This window comes from Cuculus canorus, chromosome 3, assembly GCF_017976375.1.
Source record: "Cuculus canorus isolate bCucCan1 chromosome 3, bCucCan1.pri, whole genome shotgun sequence".
Lineage (NCBI taxonomy): Eukaryota > Metazoa > Chordata > Aves > Cuculiformes > Cuculidae > Cuculus > Cuculus canorus.
The window spans coordinates 61,712,612-61,723,346 of NC_071403.1; the positions used below are offsets into that span (position 1 = coordinate 61,712,612).

Genomic DNA, 10,735 nt, shown 5'->3' on the forward strand with positions numbered 1-10,735 from the left:
AGAGCAAAAGTACTAAATACAAATGTAGGTTTGACTGGCATAGAGCAACTTTCAAGCTCACATGACCTGCTCTTTAGCAGTAAAACAATATTTTGGTAGACATCCAACAGAGTTGCTCAGTAGAAGTTCATGCATTCAAATTCTAGTATTGCTAATCATGTTTTAGAATTCAATGACAAGGTGAGCAAAGTATATCTGAAGCTAAACCTGAAAGGATGGTATTTTATTTAAGTGTTTATTGTTCTGTGAAGTACTACAGTTATAAAATATTTAACTGCCAATAATTTATTTGGGGATTCTTGTCAACTGTTTTAAACAAAAAATATGAGTATATAATACTCTATTCCTTAGAAATGTAAAAAAATCTTTCCAACATCTTAATACAGAAATATTCTGTACAGATATTCTTTACTATAACGTGAAAACACAGTATGCTGGAATATCAACTAAAATTCTCAATTATCAGACCAGCTATTATAAAGTTGTGATATTTCATAGAATATTTTACACTGGAAGGCATCACAGAAAGTCTAGCCCAGTCTGCTGCTCAAAGCATAGAATTCAGACCAACTTGCTTAGGGCTTTGGCCATTCTGGTCTAAAAACTGGAAAGGATGTAGATTTCGCAACCTGCCAGTGCTACCCGTACCAGTCCTCCGTGTCCTCAGGGTGATTTTTGTTTCATACCACCAAATCAGAATCTCACCTGTTTCAGATTATGACCAGTGTCTCATTCCCTTCTGCCATCTATGTCTGTAAAGGGCCTGGCTCTGTCTTCTTAATAACCTCTTAGGTAACACCTTATGAGGCAACTATGAAGTATTCCCTGAGCTTTCCCTCATCCAGGCTATGCAAAAGCAGTTATGTCAGCCTCTGCTGATGTGCTCCAAGCCCCTCATTTTGGCTGGCTCTCCATTCTCCATTGAACTAGCTTCAGTTTAGTCAATGCTTCTCACGTACGGGCGAATGAAAATGGATGAGGTATATCCAATGCCTAAGGACAGGTCTAAGGAATGCTGAATAGCAGCAATCCACTGGCTATGCTCCTGTTCATAACGACTACTATGCTACTAGCATTTTTCACTGTCAGAGTGGAGACTGACAACTGACACGCCGATTCACGCCTGTCAGAATGTGCAGGTCCCTTTCAGCAGAGCTACTTCGCAGGCAGTCGCCACCCTATACTGTTAGAAGGTGCAAGAATGAACATTTAGCCTTGCTGAATGCTACAAGGTTCACGATGGTCTATTCCACTTGTCACTCTATGCCACAGAGTAGGAACCTTGAACGCATCAACTATGCCCCCACTTGATGTCACATGCAAATTTGATGAGGATATGCTTAATTTTTTCCACTAGGTCATTGATCCTGGTACTAAACAGGATGGGTCCCAGTACAGTACTCCACTTTTAACTGGTCTCCAGGTGGAATACAAACCATTAATTGCCACATTTTGAGCCTGACAATCCAGCCAGTCCTCCCATTCGAATCATACTGCAACTTCATTATACAAATGCTGTGAAAACCATGTTAAAAGCCAGGATAACATCAACATAGATCGGCAAACTGCCATAAGCAATTTTAAACCTAATCTGATGACATTTACAGTTCCAGCAGAATACAGAAATAGTCCCAGGACTATTGATAAGCATATAAAAGACATTTAGGAACTTCTCAGAAGGTCATTTTAATGACTGCTTAGGGAAAAAAAAAAAAATCAAAACCAAACAAAATACCCCACAACAGTTCCTATTTAGGGAAGAAAACACAGAAAAATGTGCATAAAGCAAAGGTTTTAGGTTTCAGAATCTGTGGATGTAGTCCATCAAAACAGAAACTAATTTCACCACCCAACCAGGGAAACCCTAAGTCATTAGTCCCTTTATACATGAACCATGAAGTAGGTAAGATTTCATGCTACGACAAACAAAGCAATATGAAGAATTACTTAAAGAGAAGTTTAAATTATTTATCAATTTAATTGATTAGTATTTCATATAAAATTACAATAGATATGTTGACTTCAACTTAGTAGATTTCTAGTTAAACAGATTTTCACACAGTGACCCAGAAAGGAACAGGCGCATGGACAACACTTGTTGAGAATCTCTGAAGAATAGCTTGTCTGGTAGAGTTGTTTTTTCAAGCTTATAAGCTGTTCTTAAGTCACAAAGAGAACTACGTAACATAATTTAGATGTCTATTATTATTACTTTTCCCCACAGTGATTCCTGAAGCTGCCACAAAGAATTCATACAATTGTATTGAGAGAAGTGCTTGAGACACCTGATATGGAAAGAGTGGTTTGTGACAATACCTAACTTTAAACTTTAAGACACCTCTGATCGACAGGCATACTGAAAGTTGTAAAGTAACTCAACAGGAATATTGACACTGTTGAGCACAGTCTACATAACAAAGAAAAACACTACCATTAAGCATGTATTTTCCCGGAAGAAATCGTTATTAGGTAGATACGAAAATATTCTATTTTAACACTCAACCACAGTATTTTCATAGGCACAAAGCAAGGCAGATACTCAATTAAATACTTGTCACTACAAAGATATAATTTGTGCGCACATTACTAAGCACAAAGGTACACTATATATTGATAGCACTAAAATAATCTTAACACTTTAAAATGCAGAAGTAAAATTAAAAGTAAAGCCAAAATTCTTTAGAAAATGCAATATTCATTTGTTGCAGGTCAGCATGACGGAAAGAACGGTCAGCTATTTTTTAAGAGTTTTCTAATGAAACAAGCCTTATGCAATCACAGTGTAGCACCTCCCTCCACCTCAAGATTTTTTGAGCCTGTTGTTTGACTCAGTAAAACCTAATATAACAGAGTTTCAAAGGTAGCTACGCTCACAGAAACTTCACTTTAAAACTTACAGAACCACAGAGAAAAACCACAAAGCATCCGAAGTGTAAGAGAAATGCTGATATTGCCAAATTATCAAATCCGAGAATCTCGCAGACTAATGAAGTACTGCTTGCCTTCCACTCAAATCTCCACCAAAAATAATGATTTTCAATGGTCCAGGATAAGAGACCAAATCTCAGAATCCCAGAAACTCCCTCTGCTCTAACAGCTAAAAACCTCATCTCATGTAGGTCCACTGCAGGAGATCAACTTAAAATTAGACAGCTTGGCAGGTTTCAGTGTAGCATTCCAAGCAACCACCTATTCAGATCTTGAACAGTTGAGATAACCTCATCTATCCTGTTTCTTTCCTGTGGCAAAGTGGTCAGATGTTACATTTGAAGAGAAGTGGAAATACGCAAACCTGTCCTTACACTGTTATGGATCACACTGACCACATATTAAAATTATTTCCTATTAAAACAAGGCTGTGTTATTCAGTGAGATTCTAAGGAAGTTGGGAGCTGGGGGGGGGGGGGAGCAGGCAAGTTGCAGAGAATTTGAGAGGGTGAAGACAACCTCCTGCAGTACCTGCTTGATCTCAAAAAATTGAGACACAGATAAAGGGGAAAAACATGTTGAGCATTGACGGGTTTATCCCAATAGCTTCTAATTCCGTCAGCCAGCTTCCACAGGTGAATGGAGACGCCTATATATCCCTGTCAAATTACTCTGTGAATAGGCAGTTATCTGAAAAGGAAATTTGAAATAGAATACTATTTTGATAAAGGATTTTATCTACCTGGATGTCACTTACTTGACTACTACTGCTCAACTCAGACCAAAGTATTTGAAGATCAAACTAAGGATCTTTATCTCAACAATCTAAAGGAAGCAATGAAAGTGCTGAAGTCAGTCCCATGTGTTAGCAAATTTTATGAAAGAGAAAAAAAAATCCTCAAAGCTATTTGAAAGCTTTCTTCATATAATTTTCCTTGTTCAACTTCCCAAGAAGTCTTCCACATCCCTGAACACACCAACATCTACAAGCTATTTCAGTTGAAACTATTGCATCTCTGGCATACAATGACCACATGCAAACATGGCCCTTTTTATTCATTTAGCTTGCTGTATGTAATAACAGGCCTTCTTTTTCTCATTTATCATGTAACAATAAAAGCAATTCTTCAAAAAGACAACACTAGAACATTTATTGTATAGCTTACCATCGAACAATAACTTCAAACAATGTTTTTGTTAAGGACACGACAAACTAAACCCAACAGAAATCCCTAGTGGTTTCACTTGTTAGCTCCAGCATTAGACTGGAAGACACTGATATAAAGTAGCCTTAAACTCATTCCTACCTTGCTTGAACTTGTATTATAGGTTCCATACTGTCAAACATAAAACATTTTTCTGAGCCTCAGATGGAAGAGAATAGAGGAGTAATGACAATACTGCTGAGAAAATAGGCCATGGGTTTGTAAATACAATGGGTTGTTTTGCATTAGTCCAATGAACAAAATTATTCTCACACTCGGTTTGCATTCATCATCAATTAGAATTTTTACATGACAAACACAGAGCATCCTGCTGAACCCAAATCACAGCTGGCAATCCTGCAGCCCAATGTGGGGCTCTCTCTTTGAAACAGCTCCCTCATTGCTATAGAGAAAAACCACTAGGCACAATAATAATAAGCTGTTGTCCTGACAACCTTACAAAGCAAACCCAAGACTTTACTACAGCAGAACAGCAAGGATAACCTGATCACCATAAACGGCTCCTAATTCTTCAAGAGCAGCTGGAGCTTAGGAGTGCTCTTTTCCTTGAATGTACTTTGGATACCTAAAAGTAGGAAATAATTAGTTTTGAACCGAAAGTCACAAATGAAAACAGTCAGAGAAGGAATGTGATTAAATAACTTTAACTCACAGATGAAAAATAAATGAATATGAAAAACAAAACCAAACCCAGACTGAAGTTTTGTATCTTTCACAAATGCCTTCTCCGTGAAATACAGGAGACAGACAGTGACAGTTTTGCTAACTATGCATTAATTGCATGATTCCTTTTTACTCCCTCATGTGAAAGGAAAAAAACGCAGCAAGTATTTTAACAGCATGTGCATTTATAACATCTACAGAAAAGCTTTATTCTGCCTTTATTCTCCTTAATTGCCATTTCATTTCACATCATTTCACAATTTACCCTATTTGACTGAAGTGAACATAAAAATCCAACATTAAATACAAGGTGGCTCAGAACATCCTTTCCCTCTCACATATATAGAGGAAACAAATGGAAAGGGTGCAATACAGGACAACAAGATTGACAACAAAAAAAAAACCACCACCAAAAAAATTTTATGAAGGTGTTAAAGAGCATATACTAGGTTTTAAAACAAATATTTCATTTCATTTGAATTAACCTTCCATAGCAAATCTAGTGTTCAAGACTACCTTTCCTTATAGATACATTTTATTAAGTGCTGCAATCTGCTGTTTATGTACTCTGTAAAATAGTTCTCTAATTTCATCATAGATTGTATCAGGTTTAAAATAAAAGTTGGCAAACCAGAAAGAAAATGAAAGGGCAAATTGTTGAGTTGTATGAGAGCTATGGTCTATCACCATTATGTCCTCTTAACATAAATCTCAAATAATTTTCATGTAACTTAGGTCTGAAAAGTCATATTGTGAAATACCTCTGACTTGAAAGCCTATCTAAAAGATGCAGTAGCAGGCAGGCATTATCACAATTCACAGCCACTGTGCCAGTGAGAATTCAGGCACTGAAAGGAAAGGGGGAAGAAGGAAGGAACAGCAAACAATATAGGAGGATTATACAAATATCTGCAGAGCTGGAAATGTCACTGTGCAGGATCCAGGACAACAAATGAAGGCATTATATAAGAAAAGATTCAAAGTCAATGGCAAAACTCCAAATCCTGTGCTCAGAATTTCATTTGAGCTGCTGAGGGGGAGAGGAAATCATGACAACTTCAGCTACTGCCACCTTCCAGCCTCCCAGCTAATACAGGACAATTTACTACCTTTCCTCCAGCTGCCTCCCAGATTCCTTTACTTCCAAAACAGCTATGGCATCTTTCTACATTATATCTCTCAGCTTTTCCTAAAGGAAACAAAAGTGGCAACAGTCATTCTCCTAAGGAACACAGAATCCCCACTTAACAGCAACTAAAACAAATGCCTACTTCATTTCAAACAACCACTATTCTTAAAATGTTTTACAAGCATCAGATTCAATAAAGCTTGCAGATCATAGAATCTTAGAATAGTTTGGGTTGGAAGGGACCTTGAAATAGTTCCAACCCCCCTGCCATGGGCAGGGACACCTCCCAAGAGACCAGGCTGCCCAAGGCCCCATCCAACCTGGCCTTGAACGCTTCCAGGGATGAGGCATCCACAGCTTCCCTGGGCAACCTGTGCCAGTGTCTCACCACTCTCATGAAGAATTCTTCCTTACGTGTAGTCTAAATCTGCCCCTCCCCAGTTTATACTCACCGCTCCTCATCCCATCACTAGAAGCCCTTGTGAACAGCTCCTCCCCAGCTTTCTCATAGCCCCTTCAGGTCACTACAAGGTCTCCTTGGAGCCTTCTCTTCTCCAGGCTGAACACCCCAACTCTCTCAGTTTGTCCACATATGGGATCTACAAAGGTCGGACAGCAGCTGCTTATTTTTACTATGTTCTCAGAATATTCTCTGTAAAGATTGAACACTTCTTTTTTTTTAAACAAAGCCTTTAATTATGTATGAACTGATCACTGTTTTAAGAAATTCCAGAAAACCAGAAGAAGCCACTTATAAATCATGAGTGGCTAACTGCTGATGTAATTACACTTTCATGATCCAAACAAGAGTCTACATATCTTTTAGTAAGAGCTATGGTGCAAAATAATCACAATGACATTTCTGCCTACTGCTGTCCTGTCTCTAGCTAAAAACAAGGGTATCACCAATTACAATAATCCTTCTCAATCTTCAGTTCATTCAGTTATGCCTGAAAATGGCTTTAAACCTGGGGTCAGTGCTTTACTACAAAGGAAGGCAGGGTCTATGTCATTACTTCTGTCAGGATAAATCAGATCTTTAACATTAAGTTCGCTCTTTCACAATAACCTAAAAAGAACCAAGACAGTTATTCATGTGAAGTCCTCGCAATTCTTAAAAATCTAAATCAGTTGTACACATCATCACTGAATGTCATAAGGAATTAATGTTATTCTTAATGCAACTTATGTGCAAAACCTAGGTTTTTTTAAAATAAAAAAAGAAAGAAAAGCATGAAACATACTTTTCAAGCTACTAAATATGAATTCTATAGTCAGAGTTATACACTATAACAGTCTTCATGAATTACTGGATTCTCAGACTTGGTAGACAGTCTTCACAGTACTTCCCCAAAATCATTCGGGTAGAAAGAACAGGGTAGAAAGATTGTGAGGGGTAGCCCTACCCTAAACTTTCTGAACTACTGAGATTTATAAGAGGATAAAAATTCCCTTCAAAATAAAGAGAGAAAGTGAAGTTTGTCTTAACTTTGCAAGAGGTAATGTTTTAAAGAATCCAATATAAATTATGCTACCTAACACATAAATAAATTCCATTAAGCACAATGCTGCAACACATAAGATAAACAGCCATCTTCTTTTTACTTCACTGATTCATAATTCAGCTTGCCCAAGCATTTCAAAATTGCTGAGCAAAATTTGCACAGAAAACTAAAAGAGCATTCCTCAAATCATGATTTCATTACAAGCTGTCAATATAGCTACGGTTGGCAATCTCAGATGACTAACATGAGAAACTAGATAGGCCAGCGCCCCACCCTCTTTCCACAATCCATAACTTATCTTATATTTTCATAATAACATAGCATTTCTCACTCAATATTATCAAACTAAATCACTCATCAGTAGAAGGTACAAACCCATGGAAAATATCTTAACATGCAACCATCTAAATACAATCTTAATTCCAGCCAAGGCAAAGAGAAAATACTTTCTCCTGCAGTTTGAACTGCTGATCTGCTCATGCAAAGCTTCAGTGCAATGCCTGTCTACTATGTCCAATATAAAGCTGAAAGTAAAAAAATAAACTGCCTTGGTTCACTTATAAAGGACAAATAGCAAAAGAAATGGACAATGTTGCTTGTCTGCTTTCCTTAGTTCCTCATTTGAATCTCTTAATTTGCATATTTCACAATGTACTTGAATAATAGTATGTCAGTAACATCTACAAAAAGAAAACCATATTAACTTTCAGAAAAACAGAACAGAAACCTTTAAAAATACCGATTTGCACCATGAGTAAATATCAGCTACAAAGAACTGAGGTTTAGTTCTAGATTTCACACTATACCCTTGGCATATATGAATTACATGATCTGTAATTGACTTAACAGGATTAGTGAAACAGTCTGGCATCCTTACAAGTAAGTATTCCTTCTTATTACATTTGAGTGCTGCATGGGCCTGGTAAGGTAACCCCACTGGTCATACAAAATCAAGCCAATACATTGAGACCTCTATGAAATCCATCCTTATATGAATGCTACATAAATTATAAATCAGCTGTTGTAGACCCTAAGTGATGTTTAAATATCCATAATGCATTATAGCTCTTAAAGATTTAAACATCTTTGCATTAATAATAAAAGACATTTCAATCATCAAATTTAAGACTGAAGTATTTCATAAGTATTACCAAAGCAGCAAATGGGGGGCAAATATACCACTGACAAGAGGCACAGTTCTGGAAAAACACAAGAAATAGATTTATAAGGCATCAGGCCTGGGCATTCCTATATCCAGCAGGCCATGATGCATTATGTTTCCAAATCCAACTCCAAAATTCCTCAGTCTAAGGCAGTGAGCTACAGAATGGGGGGGAAAAATAGCTGAACAAACAATATTAGTGTACTATGGTCCTTTTTAAATCAGGTCCACCAAACTAAGTAGTAATTAAGACTGAACTATTGTGGGGTTTTTTTCTCCCCATTTTCAAACATGCCTCCTTACCCAGATGCCTTCCTTTAAAGCAACCTAAATATTTTGCAGAGCTATCTCCCGACTAAACAAACTTCCTTTAGATATCTGTAGTATGTATACAAAAAAATGGCTTTATGCAGCAAGATGAGCTGATCAAAACAATAAACTGAGTCAGCTAGTAAGCAAACTTCAACTCCTCCGCCGGTCTAATCAGTGCAAAACCGATCAAGAAGGCAGTTTACTATTCATGCGAAGGAAAAAAAATAGACAAATACAGAAACAGGAGGCAGCAGAGACAGATTACACGCTTTCCTTCTCTGTTGGATATCTGATATAAGAAAGCCATCTAGCGTTAACTTTTAGAAGTGAAAACTGCGCACAAAAGAGCTGGGGAGAATTTACATGCGCAATTCTCTAACTTTGCATGTCTTCTGCATCATAAAAAAAAATAAAATAAAACTCGTTTCCTGTAGAAAACCCGAGCCGAAAGCAAAGACCCGAACTACCAATGTGTTTAAACGATCCCGCATCAAGTACTAAGCCGGTTTGTGGACCTGCTTCGTGAACCTTAATAGCCACCTCTGAAATTTGTCAACTTCAGAGCTGTCTTTGTCAAGACCGGGTAGCGCTGCTCCCACCTTCCCACGGACGCGCACCACCGCCTCGGGAAAACGCTGCGGAGCCCCTCAGGAGCGGCACAGAGCCCAGAAAAGAAAAGCTACGGCAAAGCCGATCCCGGCTGACTCTCATTTAACTAATCCCGGAGAACGGACGACCCAACACGTATCGAAGTATTATTACAAAAGATAACAAGGAGCGAAAAAAATAAATAAATAAAATAAAGATACAGGTTGCGCCTCGACTACTCTCACTACATAAATAGCGTCAAAATCGCCTAAAGGAAACTGCACGGGCTAAAGAATCTTCCCCTCCGCCACCCTAAATGCCCGGTGGTCCCCACCGCACCGGCTCTGCTCCGGGAACCAGCGACACCCGAGAGGCGTCCGACCCAGGCAAACTTGCTCCGCGATTGCAGCCGTTCTCTATAGGGCAGCCGGGGGGGCAGAGCGCTCTAATAGGGGGCCGGGGGGCAGAGCCGCCCCGCAGGTGCCCACCGACCCCATTCGCACCCCCGCGGAGAAAGGGGAGGCAGCCCCGGCGCGGCGGGGGGTGATGGGGAGCCCCGAGGCTCCTCGCCTCCTCCCGGCAGCGCTCCGTCCTTCCGCGCAGCCCGGAGAAGCCGAGATTTCCTTCCCCTATCGGAGCAAAAAGGGGCTCTCGAGAGCACCTGATGGGGGGACGAGGAGAAGCGTTTCTCCCGACGGCCCCCCCGCCGCACCGAGCCGCTCCCGGGAGGGACAGCCCCGGCTGCCCCGGGGCACGGGGGCGGTGGCAGCCCCGCTCCTCACCTGGTGCCGTGTCCGCTGCCCGCGCTCCGGCTGCTGCCGCCGCGGGACCCCCATGGCCCGCCCGGCGCACACGGGCTGCGCCCCCCGCGCTCCTCCCCGCTCCCGCGGGACGCGCCGGTAAATGGAACCGGGAAAGAAGAGAGGGTGAGGGCGCCTTTTGGGGGGGGGTTTCCCGGCTGCTCGTCTCTCGCCACCCCCTTATCCTCGCCCGCCGCCGCTCGCTCTGCCCGGCGCCGGGTCTCGAGTGCGGCTGAGCCTCCGGACAGGGAGGAGAAGCGGCGGGAGGGGCGGAGGCAGCACCGACACCCGCCCGCTCCCGCACACCCACAGTACCGCCCCCCCCCCCGCCGGCCCAGCCTCCCATTGGATGCACCGGCTGGACCCCGGGAAACGCCAACTCCTCACTGGCCACTCGCGCTGTCGCGCAGCCAAAAGGGGTC

The 10,735-nt window shown here is 40.9% G+C and overlaps 1 protein-coding gene across 5 annotated transcripts in view; it reads right to left on the minus strand.

Moving 5' to 3' along the window:
* Window positions 1-10,550, minus strand: part of SIPA1L2 (signal induced proliferation associated 1 like 2) — a 138,824-nt gene extending 128,274 nt beyond the window's left edge. For all 5 annotated transcript variants that reach the window (XM_054061475.1, XM_054061470.1, XM_054061472.1 and 2 more), the window contains exon 1: window positions 10,296-10,550. The gene's annotated coding sequence lies outside the window, so the exon portion shown is untranslated. The remainder of the gene's footprint in view (window positions 1-10,295) is intronic.
* Between the last annotated feature and the right edge of the window lie 185 nt (window positions 10,551-10,735).